Raw genomic sequence first — 14,768 nt, 5'->3', positions numbered from 1 at the left:
AAAGACCTGAATTCCTAACACACGCAGACACACACACATATCCCATTAAAACCAAACAAACAATGACAACCTCTTCTAGGTGTCTTAATACCTCATAAAAAAGTAGGAAGGTCACAGATCCATTTTTATTTTCCTATCAGATCACCTTTAAAAAGCAGGAATACTTGTGTATTCATAGGCATCCCAGTATACTTGGCAGAATGTGAAGGGAGATGCTGGAGCTAAGGAGAAGACAACCGTTTTTAAGGGTTTCTCTGGTAGCTGTAGCATAGTTTGGCAAGTGATTTGTGATTCAGAGCAGGCCATCACCTGTGTTTTCATCATTCTGCCATTTAGCTTTAAAAATAAACCTCTGTGATTCTTCATTTGGAAGGCCGTGTTCAAACTGGCTTGTGCCTCATTTGTCAAGCTGCAGCATCCATCACTATCTTGAAGCCCTTAGTGAGACCTGACAATGGAGTTGTCGATAAGAACTGAGGAACTTGAGAAAGACTGACTGTTCTCTTTGCCCTGAAGGCATAGAAAGTGGCTGTATTGGCCCAAGACAATCTTATCAGTTACACTTACAAAAATGGAATGAAACCAGCATGAGATAGTATTTAACTGCCTTTTTTGAGATTATTTGGGTTGTAGGGTGATTAACTAAATCTACTAAAAAAAATCATAGCAGCAAATGACTAGAACAAGGTAGTTACTGGTGGGAAGAACAACAAGTGCCAGTGGGTCAACTAAAAGTGTAATAAAGACAATAGTGGCTCTCATATTCCAGTGTGTAAATCATCTTGTAATTTTCCTGGCTTTGTTGTCATTTTCTGTCACTTGTTGGGATAGAACTGGTCATGCCCTTTTATGATCAGAGATATTCCTTGAGCTATAATGTTGTCTATAAAAGAGAATTCTCTGTAAAAAGAACTCATTAGCTCATAGCAAAAATATACTAGAGGGAGGGAATAATGGCTTTCCCACTTCAAGATCACTTCTTCACTGATAGTTTCTTCCTTTTCTATAAGTTCCTGGCTTTGCAAGAATACCATTCTTTGTAGATTTCTAATCATTTTGAGAACTCCTCTTTGCAGATGCTGCTATAACTGGATTGGATATTTTACATGGAACTTGACTTGAGATTTTTAGTTTTCATGCAATCATATCTAGTTTATGTCCATTATGGATTTATACATAATGACAGAATTAATATCCATTAGACTGATAACTGGCCTGGAGAGCACTTAATCCATGCTTTTAATTTGGCTGAGAGGCTTTAAAATCCCCAAGCAGATTTAACTTCAGCTTCTTCCTGTCCTAGTCATTTTCTTAAGAATACCAAAGCAGTTCCACCAAAGATAGCAGAGGTCAGTAGTAGGTTAGCTGTCAACCTTTGCCTAGCACTGAGCTGGCACACCTGGGGCAGTTACAGAAGTTACGTTTTTCCCCACAATGAGGCCCACAAAAGCACTCTGCTCCATAACATAAACGTTCACGGCTGTATAGTACTTTTTAAATGGCTATTCGCACATTACTCTAATAATAATAATAATAATAATGTAACCCTCATTAAATCAGCTATCAGATGAAGGCACTCTAGGGCAGAGGGCCTTAGCAAGCCTGTGTACAGGTTCATTACAGGGGTTAATTTTGGGTGATTCTACCTGCATCCCATGCACCTTTGCACAGGGTTGCACTCTAGCCTATGGCAGGCAGAGCTTGTCATCTCTGCCTGCCCCAGTGCCGGGCTGGCTCTACCCTTGAACTGTCGGTGACGGCTTTTCATTTCAACCCCACCTTCTCCCTCCAGCCAGCTGAGAACCACAGCCTGCCTGCAGGGAGGGAAGGGAGGATAGTGTCTCTCCCTGGCTTTCCTCCCAGGACCAAGCCAGCAGGCAGCCTGCATGGTCACACTGCAGGGCGGGAGTGAGGGTTCTCTCTCCCCAGGATTCCCCTGGGACCAGCCAGCACATCCAGGAGACAGCTGGCTCAGTCATGCTATGGTGGGAGGAGGGGGAGTGTTCCCTGCCCTGAACTCCCCCACTCCCAGTACCAACCAGAGGAGCTGGCCATAAATGGCTAAAGGTTAGCTGTTTTGTGCTATCAGTTGGAACCCCAACCAACTGTGACCTGGGAACACATTCATTGTTTTGGGCTGGCACAGCACAGACTGGCTGCACCACCAAAAGTCCTTGGCCAGGGGTCCCCAAACACTAGTCCTTGGCGATGCTGTAGGCAGCTCTGGCCATGTTCCCCCACAGCCCTAGACTCTCCAAGGCCATGCAGCTGCTGGGTGCTTTCTGGCTGGCCATGCTTCCCTCAGCTCCAGAGTCTCCCAGGGCACTTAACTGGCTGGGCTTTCCAAGGCTGGCCATGATCCTCCCAGCTCTGGCCACTCCTGAGGCCTGCAGCTGCAGCCAGGCAAGCTCTTCCTGGCCCTGTACAGTCCCAGGGCATTTAAATGGCTGGTCAGGGAGTGGAGTCTCCCAGGACCTGCAGCTGCTGGGCACTCCCTGGATGGCCATTTAAATGCCTCTGGAGACTCTGTCTAGAAAGTAACAGACTCCTTAATCTGTTGGCAACGCTTCTTAGGCAAATGTGGTCAGCCAGGGAAAGCCCAGCCATTTCAGTGCTCTGGGAGATGCCAGGGCTGTAGGGAGCTACCTGGCTGGGGAATGCTCAGCAACTGCAGGTCCCAGGAGTGTCCAAGTTGGAGGAATTGTGCCCAGCCAAGGAAAGCTGTCATCTAAGTGCCCCAGGAGACTCCAGGGTTAAGGTGAGCATGACAGACCAGGGACTGTTTAGCAGCTGCTTGCCTTGGGAGAGTGAAGTGGTGGGGAGAGCATGGCCAGAAGGGAACTGGAGTCTCTCAGGGTGTGCAGCTGTCAGATGCAGCTCCAGACTCTCCCACTTTATGTAACCTGGTGGCTGAGTCTGGTTCTGAGTTCAGGGGGGTGAGGCCAGGGTCCTAAGGTCTTCCTGTAGTTCTTCATTGTAGTGCAGGGCTGTAGGGAAGGGTTTCCTATGGCCCCAACACTGGCAGGGTAAAGGGCTTGCTCTGTAACACTAGATTGCAGCCCAAGTCACAGTGTTCCCCTAATGGCAGGTGGTTGCAATCAATGTGCTGTGGGTTTGTGGATGTCACAGTGGTGCTTGTAGTTGATTAGCAGTCATTCAGATGGTTGCATTCCAATTTATTAGCCTTTCAACCTTGTCCAATGCAGTGGAGACTTCCATCATTTTGGCCATTTTTAAAGTCATTGAAGTGCTTTAAACGTTTGTGCACACAGCTTTTCAGCTGGTGGAACTGCAATTGCATCAGTTGAAATGTAACATTTGTGTGTACTCTATTTTAAGGTAAGATGTTGGTATGTAACAAAAATAAGACACGTGAATGGATTTTCAGGAGGAATTCAGGAGGCTCAGCAAGTGGGCGGATGAGAATCTGATGGTGTTCAACGCCGATAAATGCAAGGTTTTCCACCTTGGGAAGAAAAACCCGCAGCATCCTTATAGGCTCGGCAGTGCTATGTTGGTTAGCACTATGGAAGAAAGAGACTTGGGGGTCATCATTGACCACAAGATGAACATGAGCCTGCAATGCGATGCTGTGGCTAGTAAAGCGACCAAAATGCTGGCTTGCATCCATAGATGCTTCTCAAGCAAATCCCGGGACGTCATTCTCCCCCTGTACTCGGCCTTAGTGAGGCCGCAGCTGGAGTACTGCGTCCAGTTTTGGGCTCCACAATTCAAAAAGGATGTGGAGAAGCTTGAGAGAGTCCAGAGAAGAGCCACGCGCATGATCAGGGGTCAGGGAAGCAGACCCTACGATGACAGGCTGAGAGCCCTGGGGCTCTTTAGCCTGGAAAAGCGCAGGCTCAGGGGTGATCTGATGGCCACCTACAAGTTTATCAGGGGTGATCACCAGTATCTGGGGGAACGTTTGTTCACCAGAGCGCCCCAAGGGATGACGAGGACGAATGGTCACAAACTACTACAAGATCGTTTCAGGCTGGACATAAGGAAGAATTTCTTTACTGCCCAAGCCCCCAAGGTCTGGAACAGCCTGCCGCCGGAGGTTGTTCAAGCGCCTTCATTGAACACCTTCAAGATGAAACTGGATGCTTATCTTGCTGGGATCCTATGACCCCAGCTGACGTCCTGCCCTTTGGGCGGGGGGCTGGACTCAATGATCTTCCGAGGTCCCTTCCAGCCCTAATGTCTATGAAATCTATGAAATTTAATTGTACTTAGTTGCCTACATCAACTCTGATGTCTAATAGGTGGAACAGAATCTGGCCCTTGCAGTATTATAACTAAGGACTAGACACAGAAAAAAGCAATTTCTCATGTCTTTCACCTACCTCGTTTTCTCCCACTGCTAACTGCTTAGAACAGTATTGTCTGTCTCCAAAGGCAGTCAAGTCCTGTCCTACTCAGCCAAGAGAAGATTAGACTTCCATTAATAGTATTTAGTAGTCATATTACATTAGTCATTATTTCTAATGCCCAGAAGTTGCTACCTATGTGCTTCACCAAGAAGACAACAATGTTCCTTGTCTGTAAGAACTTCAATCCAAATAATGAGGTGGATAGAAAAAAAGGGAGCACAGAGGTGACAATATATGGGTTTGTGGTTCCTTAGGTATGACATGTGTGTCTTGAAGTCACCAGGATATGAATCAAAAAGATAAAAATAGCAGCTCATTAAGGCTTGGAGTACCTCCTGGGAAGAAGAAAATTAACATTTAAAAATGTAACATTTTCAGCTGGCCTGTTAATAATGCTCTGTGCTGCAAAGTGAGAGATCTGAGTTTGATGCGTGATCCTGGTCTCTTGTTTCCTGTCAGGAGTAAGGCCTCTTGTATCACCCAACAACCTCTTGTCTGGCTGATTAAGGAGTAGTATTTTTGTCTTCAGCTAGAAGTGTCTTAAATTTCAAAAGAAGTACACATCTTACAGTGCTGATACTATGGTGTTTGGGGTAATTATTGTAGCAATTTTTTAAAATGAAGATACTATACTATTGAGCCTTGAGAGCACTAGGCTTTACAGATAACAGCTAAAATAAACTTGAGATTAACTCAAGCCAACCTCAAAATAAACAAGCAAGCCTCCCTCATATATTTCAGTGTTTGTGCAGTCCAAGTCTTCAAAAGGGCAATAGCTGTGGCCCAGAGAATATTGTGTGGAATAAGTCTAAAGTCAGAGTGACTTTCAGTATCCAAACAACTCAGTAATATCTTCCCTAGTGTGTCATATTGCTCTTCTAATATAAACATTGTTAGAAAACATAATAACTCCTTGTTCACAGGGGGTTATCTGCTAGTATACAACATTGCTGTTCACAAGCAAAGAGCACCCAGTTGTATCCAGCTTTCTATGGCCTTTTCTACCACATTAAATTTCTAGTTATGTTATCTTATCAAATTTGTGTGTGATAGGTATACTTCTCACAATTAGTCTTGCTCCTCCACTTTGTCACTATGTTCTTATTTGGATCATACCTTATATATTGAGGTTACATTTATCAAGGATTAATAAATGATTAATAGAGGTTACAAGTATGTTCCAGATTGTTAAAAGCACATCAATTGAAAGTGCTTTAGAAGTTTATAAGCCAGGCATAAGCAGCCTATTGATTTGTTGGAACTTATAACAGTCTATAACAATTGATTTAACTATTTATTAAAAAATTTATAACCCCTTTTAAGCAATTTATAATGTAAGCTTAATGGAAAACATGACCTGTATTTTTAACGATACACTAAACGGCTAGTACCAGTGATATTTAGCACAGATTAAGCAGACCTTTGCTAATAGAAGCAAATCACAGGAGACGAACACAACAGCTTGTTTTATCCCGGCCAGAATTTCTCCTGGCAGTGCAAGGGTTGTGTGTCAGGGATAATTTCTCTTCACAGTATTGAGGGGTTTGTCAATACTTTTGCAATTTGGGAAATGCTGCTGGATCTCTGATTGCCCCTAGCTTCTGAGGTGGCATTGATGGCTAGAGGTGTATTTTCTCTGTGTTTTAACTCTGCCATTATTACACCTACCTTTTGCAGTCTCCTCTCTGTATGGCACTAGCATTGAAGCACTTTAACCTGTTAACTAAGCAATAATGGCTACAAGCAGCATATTAAATTAGTATCCCAACATCGGCGATGCTTACAGGGTGCACCCCCTGAAATCGGCCGTGCACCCTCTGGAAGCACCAGCCACGAACCTGGAAGTGCTGGCAGAAGTGTGATAGGCTGCTGGGGTTCCCCCCAGTTGGCGATCAGTGGATGCCTCCCTCACCCATTGGCAATCTGGTGCCCCCCAGACCTGGGAGGCACCAGTCAACCATGTATCCCAATGACTAGTGGCTTTTTTTTTCCACTTCTAGATGTAATTCAGTGTGCTGATAATATCCCTACAAGAGTTGTATTGTGATTTCCATGTGTCATCATGAGCACTGAAAGTTCCTTAGAACATGGTTTTTTTTAAATGGATCCTACATTTAAAGTCTGGGACCTAAAAAGAAGCAGGCTGGGCTGGCTTTCATTGTTGAAGTTTGCTGCCTCCATTGCCTGAACAAACATCAGGTATGACAAAAGACCCATGTTTACTTAGGGAGCAGCACTTGTAAAGGATGTAAAGATTTTTCTTTTGAGGAAAATAATAAGATCTATAATGTTCCTAGGTTGGCACATTTGTACATGCACCCAAAATTGTGGGAGAGATTCTTCTTTCGTATGGCATCAGATATCAACTTCCGAATCTATGAGCCGCTGTCTAGTATTATCACTTAGTGTGCAGATTCCATCTGCCCCATCTGGGCATTTGTAAAGATTTCAGCTTTCGATTAAGTGCTGTGATGTTTGTTGGACACCGCGTTCACACAGGAGCCTGTCCAAGATGTTCATCTTGTGAAGTGTTGTTTTGAAGCGTCTGTATCCAGATCTCAGTCTGTTCAGTTTGACCCATGCTTCTCTGTCAAGGCCATGCCCACTGGGGTACTCATTTGGTGTTGCTACAGAACACTGTAGGAATAGGTCTGATCTTTCCCAGTGGTTGGCACACTCTGTTCTTGCCCATAGCTTTGGTTCAGCATCCCCATTCTTCCAGGAGCCTGTGAGCTTCATGTATCAATGGTTTATAACTTTTAAGTCTCTTAAGCCTCCGTCTATTCGGGTCTTCAGTTAACAGTTGATGGAGCAAACGATTTTCATAATATCTTGCCTCTGTTGCCAGTAATGATATCATATGACCTAAAGGTTATATGACCTTCCACTCTGGACACTGGAACATTCAGAAAAACTTAGATTTTGAACCGGGTGGAAGAGCAACTGGAGTAAAATACCAATAAGAAATGTACTTGACAAGTTTCCATCCTCTCAGCATAGACCTTCGCTTATCAGCTCTGACAGCATGATTTTTCAGCCTACATCATCCAAACCAGCCCCAAAATGGAACTTTCAGAGGGTGGATTGGCAGAAATATCAAAGGCTAACCAACAAGAGAGCAAAAAGTTAGAGGATCCATCAGAAACCAACATAGATCGAGGTTACAATACATTTACAAACTGGCTAATTGAAATAGCCAAACTCTGCATACCTAGAAGCTACAGAAGCCATTATGTACTGCACTGGGACAAGCAGTGCGAACAGATCTTTAACTTCATTAAGCAATGCAATGACCCTGCAACTGTACAAACTACAGAACAGCTAGCTACCACATTGAATAATATAAAAAAGGAGAGGTAACTCGCAACCCTAGAAGGATTGGATATGACCCACTTTATCAGACAAGCAGGGAGCACCGTTAACTGTCATACAGGTAAAGGCACTAAGAAAAGATATTGCCCTTTGTCAGCAAACTCCATCATGAAAATACTGTGCAGCAACAGCAAATAAAGTAACCCAAGCAAGCAACACAGAGAAATGATTAGACACTTGACTTGTTCACAACTTAAATCACCTAACATCAATCTTAATTTAATTGTTTCCCATCTCTGACAATGAGTTTGACACAGCTATTAAAGCAATCAAGACTGGCAAGGCTGCTGGACCAGATAAGTTATTCCTAGAATTTGTTACCAAGCTCAGAACTACAATGAAAAAGATGGCCCCAAAAATTCATGTATAAGTGTCTAGAAAGTAACAGACTCCCAAAAACTGGAGTGTCACTTGTGTGACAGGGGGCATGCTTGGGTCTGGGTCTCATGCCGGCCTGCCATGACTTTGCTGTTCCCATAAATTGGTAGAAAATGCGGGAGACTGCCCATTACATGCCCCAATGCCAGCAAGGCGCTATCTGTGGCTCTGACCTCCCCTACACTGCAGCCAATGCCTTGCAGATGGGATCCACAAGATACTCGCACCCCACACCACGACCGGTACTCCTGGGTCTCAAAGGGATTCTCACTCCCCTCCCTGGAGCAGCAGGTCATTGTGCTCAAACTTCCAGTCTTACTTTTGTCCTACGCTCGGCCTCCTTGCAGCGGAGGACTTACCGAGGTCAGGACTTTCCCCTAACTCTCTGACTGAGCCCCCTACTCAGCCTCTGACCCTAACTACAGCCTCAGGCATCCCCAACTATGCTTTGGCCTCTTCCCCACACATGGGGTTCCTTCTACACACCCTCTAGGGCCACTATACCATGCTCTACCCTGGGGTCTTCTCATCTTCATGATCAACTATTCACAGGGCTGGCCCTTGTGCTGCTCTTCAGGCCTACTCCCAATTTGGCCCTACTCAACACACCCCTGGGACTGCCCTTCAGGCCTATTCCCATTCAGCCCTACTGTATGCGGGGCCACAAAACTATGCTCTCCATGCCACCCCCTCTGGGGTCTCCAGGATCTCCCATCCCTGCTGGGCTCAGACGGTACTCTGCTTGCCATGCCTGGCCCCACTACTCCCAAAACTGCCTCCAAAGCCCACCCGAACATGGGGGGTTGGGGTTAAGCTGCCCCTCCTCGCCTTTCACTGGGGAGGTAACTGGCCTGGCATTTCCTGAGGAGCTCCCACACCACTAGAAGTCCCACCAGGCCACCCTTCCCAGGCAGGGTGCAGTTTTAGGTCATGCCCAGGACCAAGACCTTCCAGCTCCTACCTACTAGATGTTCCATGCAGCTCAGCCAGGCAATGTTTCTGCCTCAACCAGTAGCAGACTGCTGTGTTTATATAGATAGCCAGTGTTCTAAAATGGCTGCCGCAGTCAAGCACCTGGTCGCTGCCTGACTCAGCCCTTAAAGTGGCAGGCACTGCAAGTGCACTGCCACACATTGTTATCGTGAAATCCAATAAACCTCAGAGGATCCAGAGAGCTACTGACCCATCTCACTACTCTGTGGGCACATCTACATGTGCTCCCAACTGCAGTTGTTACTGCTCAGTAACTGCCATTACTGCATAGTCCCAGCAATGCGTGGGTCGATTCTGACCCTACCACACAGTAGCAATGAGGTACTGCACAGTAGCTTGTTGCTACTGCACAGTAACATCAGCATCATGGTTCATGCCCACCAATGCTACATTGCTATAGCAGTGAGCTACATCGCTATAGCTCATTGCTACGGTGACATTTCATATCATGTAGATGCACCCTGTGTTGCATATAAACTCATGGAGCACATAATCCTGAATAGAATAGAGAACATCATTGATTACCATCTCCCAAAAGAACAAGCTAGCTTTTAGAAAAAGTGGTATACCACTGACCAAGTTACATTATTTCCATCTGACATAGAAAATGGATTTGAAATGAGTCAGAAAGGCACAGTCTTTATTGACCTTACAACCACCTATGATACTGGATGGCACCAAGGCCTAAAAGATAAATTGCACTCTGTGATACCTGACTGCAAGCTGTGTGCTTTCATCATGAACATGATCTCCAGTAAATCATTCAAAGTGATGACTAGCCAAGGAGAAAAAAGTAGAGTATGAACTCTGAAGAATGTGGAGTCCTCCAAGGATGAGTACAAACTCTGAAGAACGGGGTCCCCCAGGAATCAGTGCTAGCACCAATACTTTGCATTGTATATACCTCATACATGTATCCGGATGATGTTGCCATAGTAGTCCAAGGAACTGGTATGACAGAACTACAAAGGATGCTGAGTACTAACATGGAACTCATTGCTGTTTATCTTCAAAAGTGTCACTTTAAGTTTAGAATCAATAAATCAGTATCATCACTCTTCCACCTGGACAATAATCATTAAGCCAAGACAAAAACATGCTTCCTCATGAGCAACCTAACTTAGGAGTCATATTAGCCCATTCCCTTACCTATAAACATCACATTCATAAGGTCAGCAATAAAGTCTCTGCATGGGTAGCTGCCTTAAGATGTCTAGCCAGTACAACATGGGGTGCCAACTTCAAAGTGCTCAGAACCACCACACTCTCAATGGTATATGTCCCAAGAAAATATTTTATTCCTCTATGGTCCAGAAGCTGTTATACTAAAAAACTCAACACTGTATTTAACAGTGCATCGAGGCTCGTAACAGGCTGTACAACTTACACGCATTTGTACTCTCTGTACTCTTTGGAATTAGGCCAAGTGATATAAGAAGATAGACCCTAGCATCATGACCGTGTGAGAGATGCATTTTATAACAACTACAGTAAATAAATACATTTCTCTCAGACATAAATATTGGAACTGCAAACAGAAAGTTAGCTTTCTAAGGCCCTTGGCAGATGTGCATGGGAGAATGCACAATGTTTGGGATGTGGCATAAAATCGTTTACATACCATTTGCACAACAGGAATGCCTCCAACCTGATATCCAGATATCAGGTTGTGGATATCTCCAAAACTGGATTTGCCCAGAGCCAACAATCAACTGACTGTCCGCTGTAGCCCTGAATAACCCTGGGGATAGTTCAAGATCTGGGCCCAGGGCTAACAATAATCACTTCAAGTTCTCTAAACATGCAGTATAGTTTTAAATTGATATGTGTCATTTAATCCACCTGCCCCACAGCCCATTGTTGTCATCAGACCAAGGCTGTCCCAGTCCAATGCCAACAGTCAGCAATAGGCAATAGGCAACACCAGGACTGCAGCAGCTGATATGGGCTCCAGATCTAAGGCTTTCCAGATCTGTTTATTGGCTTTGGGGTGATGAGGCATGTCGTATGTTCAATTTATGGCACATGCAAAGCAGCCACAAAAATGTTCCACATTTTATGTGGAATATCCTTTTGGCTGGTTTGCCAGTTAATGGTGCCACAGTTTGGCTGAACATGTGGCATGTTGCGATGTATGGTGTGATTGACATGTTAATCATGTCATAAATATAATGTTTGTCAGGGGTCTCTGTTTCAGTTTTGTACTTTTCTAACCTCTCCTCAGTGAACCATTTAAGGAGAGAAGAAAGGGATCAAGAACTATATATAAAAATTGACCTGCATTCACTTATAGTGACCTTGTATTTTGGGTGTGAATTTCTTTCTTTGACGCTTTTTTTTAAATTATGGGACAAGAATACAGCAGTACAAAGAAAAATAATGTAGTTGATACATATTTCTCATCTAACCTGGGTCCCCCAGTCTCAGTCCTTTCCCAGTGCCTGGTTGTAGGTGGGGATTGGGTACAGGTGAACCAGTTGAAGCTGAATCCCAGACAAGACTGAAGTGATAATGATGGACAGGCTGCGTGACCTAGGAGCGTTTGGAAGATCCATTACTGATGGTGTTCAACCTTCCCTTGTCACACAAATTTGAAGCTACAAATTTTTTTGCATCTTTTGCTGTACCTGGATCTTTACGTGGCAGCAGTGACTAGGAGCACCTTTCACGAATTCTATCTGGTGAGAACGCTGCAAACCTTTGTCAGATTCAGATCTAGCCACCATCATCCATGTCTTCATAACATCAAGGCTAGACTGCTGCAATGTGCCCTACGTGTGGGTGTTCTTGAATACTGTCCAGAAGGTGCAACTGGTACAGAACACAGTGACCTACCTTCTGATGGCAGTGATTCAACAAGAGCACATACCTCCAGTCCTGTATTGGCTGCCAGTAATTTTCCAGGTGCAATTCAAGGTCTTGGTTTTGACCTACTACACCCTAAATGGTCTGGACCCTATATGCCTAAGGAACTGCTTTCTTCCTTATGTCCCATTGAGATTCCTGGGTGTGTCCACACATGCAGGCATGGGCAGCAGCTCAAATAGGAGCAGCACAAATTTGTGCCAGAGATTTTTTCCTTAGTGCACATACCTGGATGTGCATTTTGGTGTGGGGCAAGTTGTGCCACTTGGGGCAAAATGGCCCTGCCCAGCTCCTCCTGGATCTGCAGCCAGGGAGAGCTAGCCTGGGGCCAGCACCTGTGTTGGCCCCAGCAGTATACAAAGCTGCCCTAGCAAGCAGCTCAGGGCTACTTGCTCTCAGGAGCATCTAGAGAGCTGAGGTGCCCCAGTGGCTGAGCCTGTACTCCACCCTCATCCCATGAGTCACTGGGGACATCAGCTGGTGGCTCCTCCATGGAGCCATCATCATGGGCATGTATGTGGCGAGCTTTACTGACACTCCAGTCTCCTGCCCCTTGTGTGGCCAGAGGCAGACCCTGGCACACATGACATTCAAGTGCGCCAGGCTGCAACCCCTCTACCTTCACCTCTGGAACCTCCTTCTGAGGTTCTGGATGAACTTTACTCCCCACCTTTTTATTTTTGGACACCCCATCCATAGCCCCACCAAGTCCTGGGACCTCCTGGTCAACCTCCTCCTGGCCCCGGTCAAGTGGGCCCTGTACATGACCAGGAAGGGAGGCTCTGGCCGGGAAAGTGCCCGGGGACTGCGGGGCCACTTTCCTTTCACTGGTCCACACACGCCTCTGAGCATAGCACCATTGTGCAGCATCCACCAGCTCCTTGGACACCTTTGATGACTGGTGGGTACCACCCGAGGGGCTCTGTTCAGAGTCCCCCTCAGGAGCACTCATTTTCACATTTTGAACCTTTGACCCTTATGTCACTCGTGTCCTGTTTTTGCCTCTGTTGTCCCAAGAATTTAGTTGTTCCATTCATCCATTAGCCCCCATGAAAAGGGGCTACTAGTTAGCTGGGTGGGCCTTAGAGCCCACTGTAATTGAATGGAAAAATAGACAGGAGCTTTTGGGGCACAGCCAATTGTTATCTGGGGACACTAGCCCCTTGTGCCAGCTGGACTGCTGAAGCAGTCCTAACTTAGAGTTCTCTGCACCCTCTACCAATGCAACAGTCTGGCAGCGAAGGATGCTGCCTGGGTATGACCTGCTGCTATCTACAACAGCATGTGGCCCCAAGGCTGCATGCCTGCCAGACCCAGATGGGGATGGCATGGCCACAGTAGAGGCTTTTGCACCTCTGGGCCAGCTGCCAGTGGGCCGTGGCTGCACAATTGGCCTTGAACATGTCAGCAGTGCCACCCAATGTGACCCAGCCCTGCCTGTCCAACTAGTGTGTGCCTTTGGACAGAAGGCACAAGTGCTGGAGCTAGGCATCATGGTCCTGTGCAAAGGCATGCTAGTGGGCCATGCCAGGTTGGGTCGGGTCTGGCTGGGTCCATTCTTCCCACACAGACCACAGGTCCAGCAGCACTGCCACCATCATGGCCTGGCTGGCAGTGCAGAGGGTAGCGGGGCCAGGTGTGTGGTGGTTCCCCCACAAACACAACATCCTCACACATCCCACACCACCCCTAAACACCCCCCATCACTCCCCATGCACCCCCTGCCACTCCCCACACCTCCCCCCCACACCCCATACACCCACCCGCACACCCCACACCACAACCCCGCCCCCCCACACCACAAAGCTCCCCCATCCCCAGTGCCTGCTTACATGGGACAGTGCCTGAGGCTGGGTCCCACCACAGCCTTGCCTCACTTCTGTCTGCTCCACATGCTAAGGGTGTGTGCTGGGGCAACAGAAGCACTGTAGAGACCCTTTGGCCAGATACCAGTGTGTCTCTGGAGGGTCAACCACTAGTTTGTCTCAGGGCATGGCCCTGGATCGATTTTTTTCTGTGGGGTGGGTTTTTTTGGTAGCTGGATATCCAGGTAATAAATTTAGAGTCAGTGCTACAAATATGCAGTGCAGGGAACACTTTTTTTTTCCCAGAGTGCCTTTTGTGGCATCTCAAACTGCTTTGAGATGCTGCAGGAGGCATTTGCAAGCTCATCTGGATGAGCCCCTAAGGTCAGCTGAGAACAGCCTCCTTCAAGTGATAGCCATGTGCTGAATTTGCTTGTCAGAAATGCATGGGAGGTCATTTTAGTCAGTTGCTTCTCAGCTCTGGATGTCCTTTGTTCTGTTGTCTTGTTTATTCTCCTGCTTTATAAGTTATTTGGTACCCTTCCTGTAAGCTGCCTAATAAATCTAATAAATAAATAAAAAGCAATGATAGTCTACCTATTTAACACGCTTTTTATAGTCTTGGGTATCTCAGGCCTTTCTAAATTCTTTATGTCCATATAACAGTCATAGAGACAGGATAGGATCTTTTGTTCCCCTGCCCCTCTTGCCATTTCCTGAAAGGAAAACCACACTGTAACACACAAGATTATCTAACCATTATGTTTAATTGTAAAATAAAAATAAAATGTGAATAGGTTTTAAAGTCCTAACAGGAAATGCTACAGGAAGAATGCTTTTGCAGAAGCTCAGTTGTAAATTTTGGCATTTGATTTGTGTAGAACATGGATGCATTATTTAGATTAAACCACTCCAATAACCCTTTCCTAAATTTAAGTAAATAAATACAGTTTTATAGCAACTTTGAAAAGCTAGCCTGTCC

Source organism: Alligator mississippiensis, chromosome 3, assembly GCF_030867095.1.
Source record: "Alligator mississippiensis isolate rAllMis1 chromosome 3, rAllMis1, whole genome shotgun sequence".
NCBI lineage: Eukaryota > Metazoa > Chordata > Crocodylia > Alligatoridae > Alligator > Alligator mississippiensis.
This window is presented reverse-complemented; position numbering follows the sequence as displayed.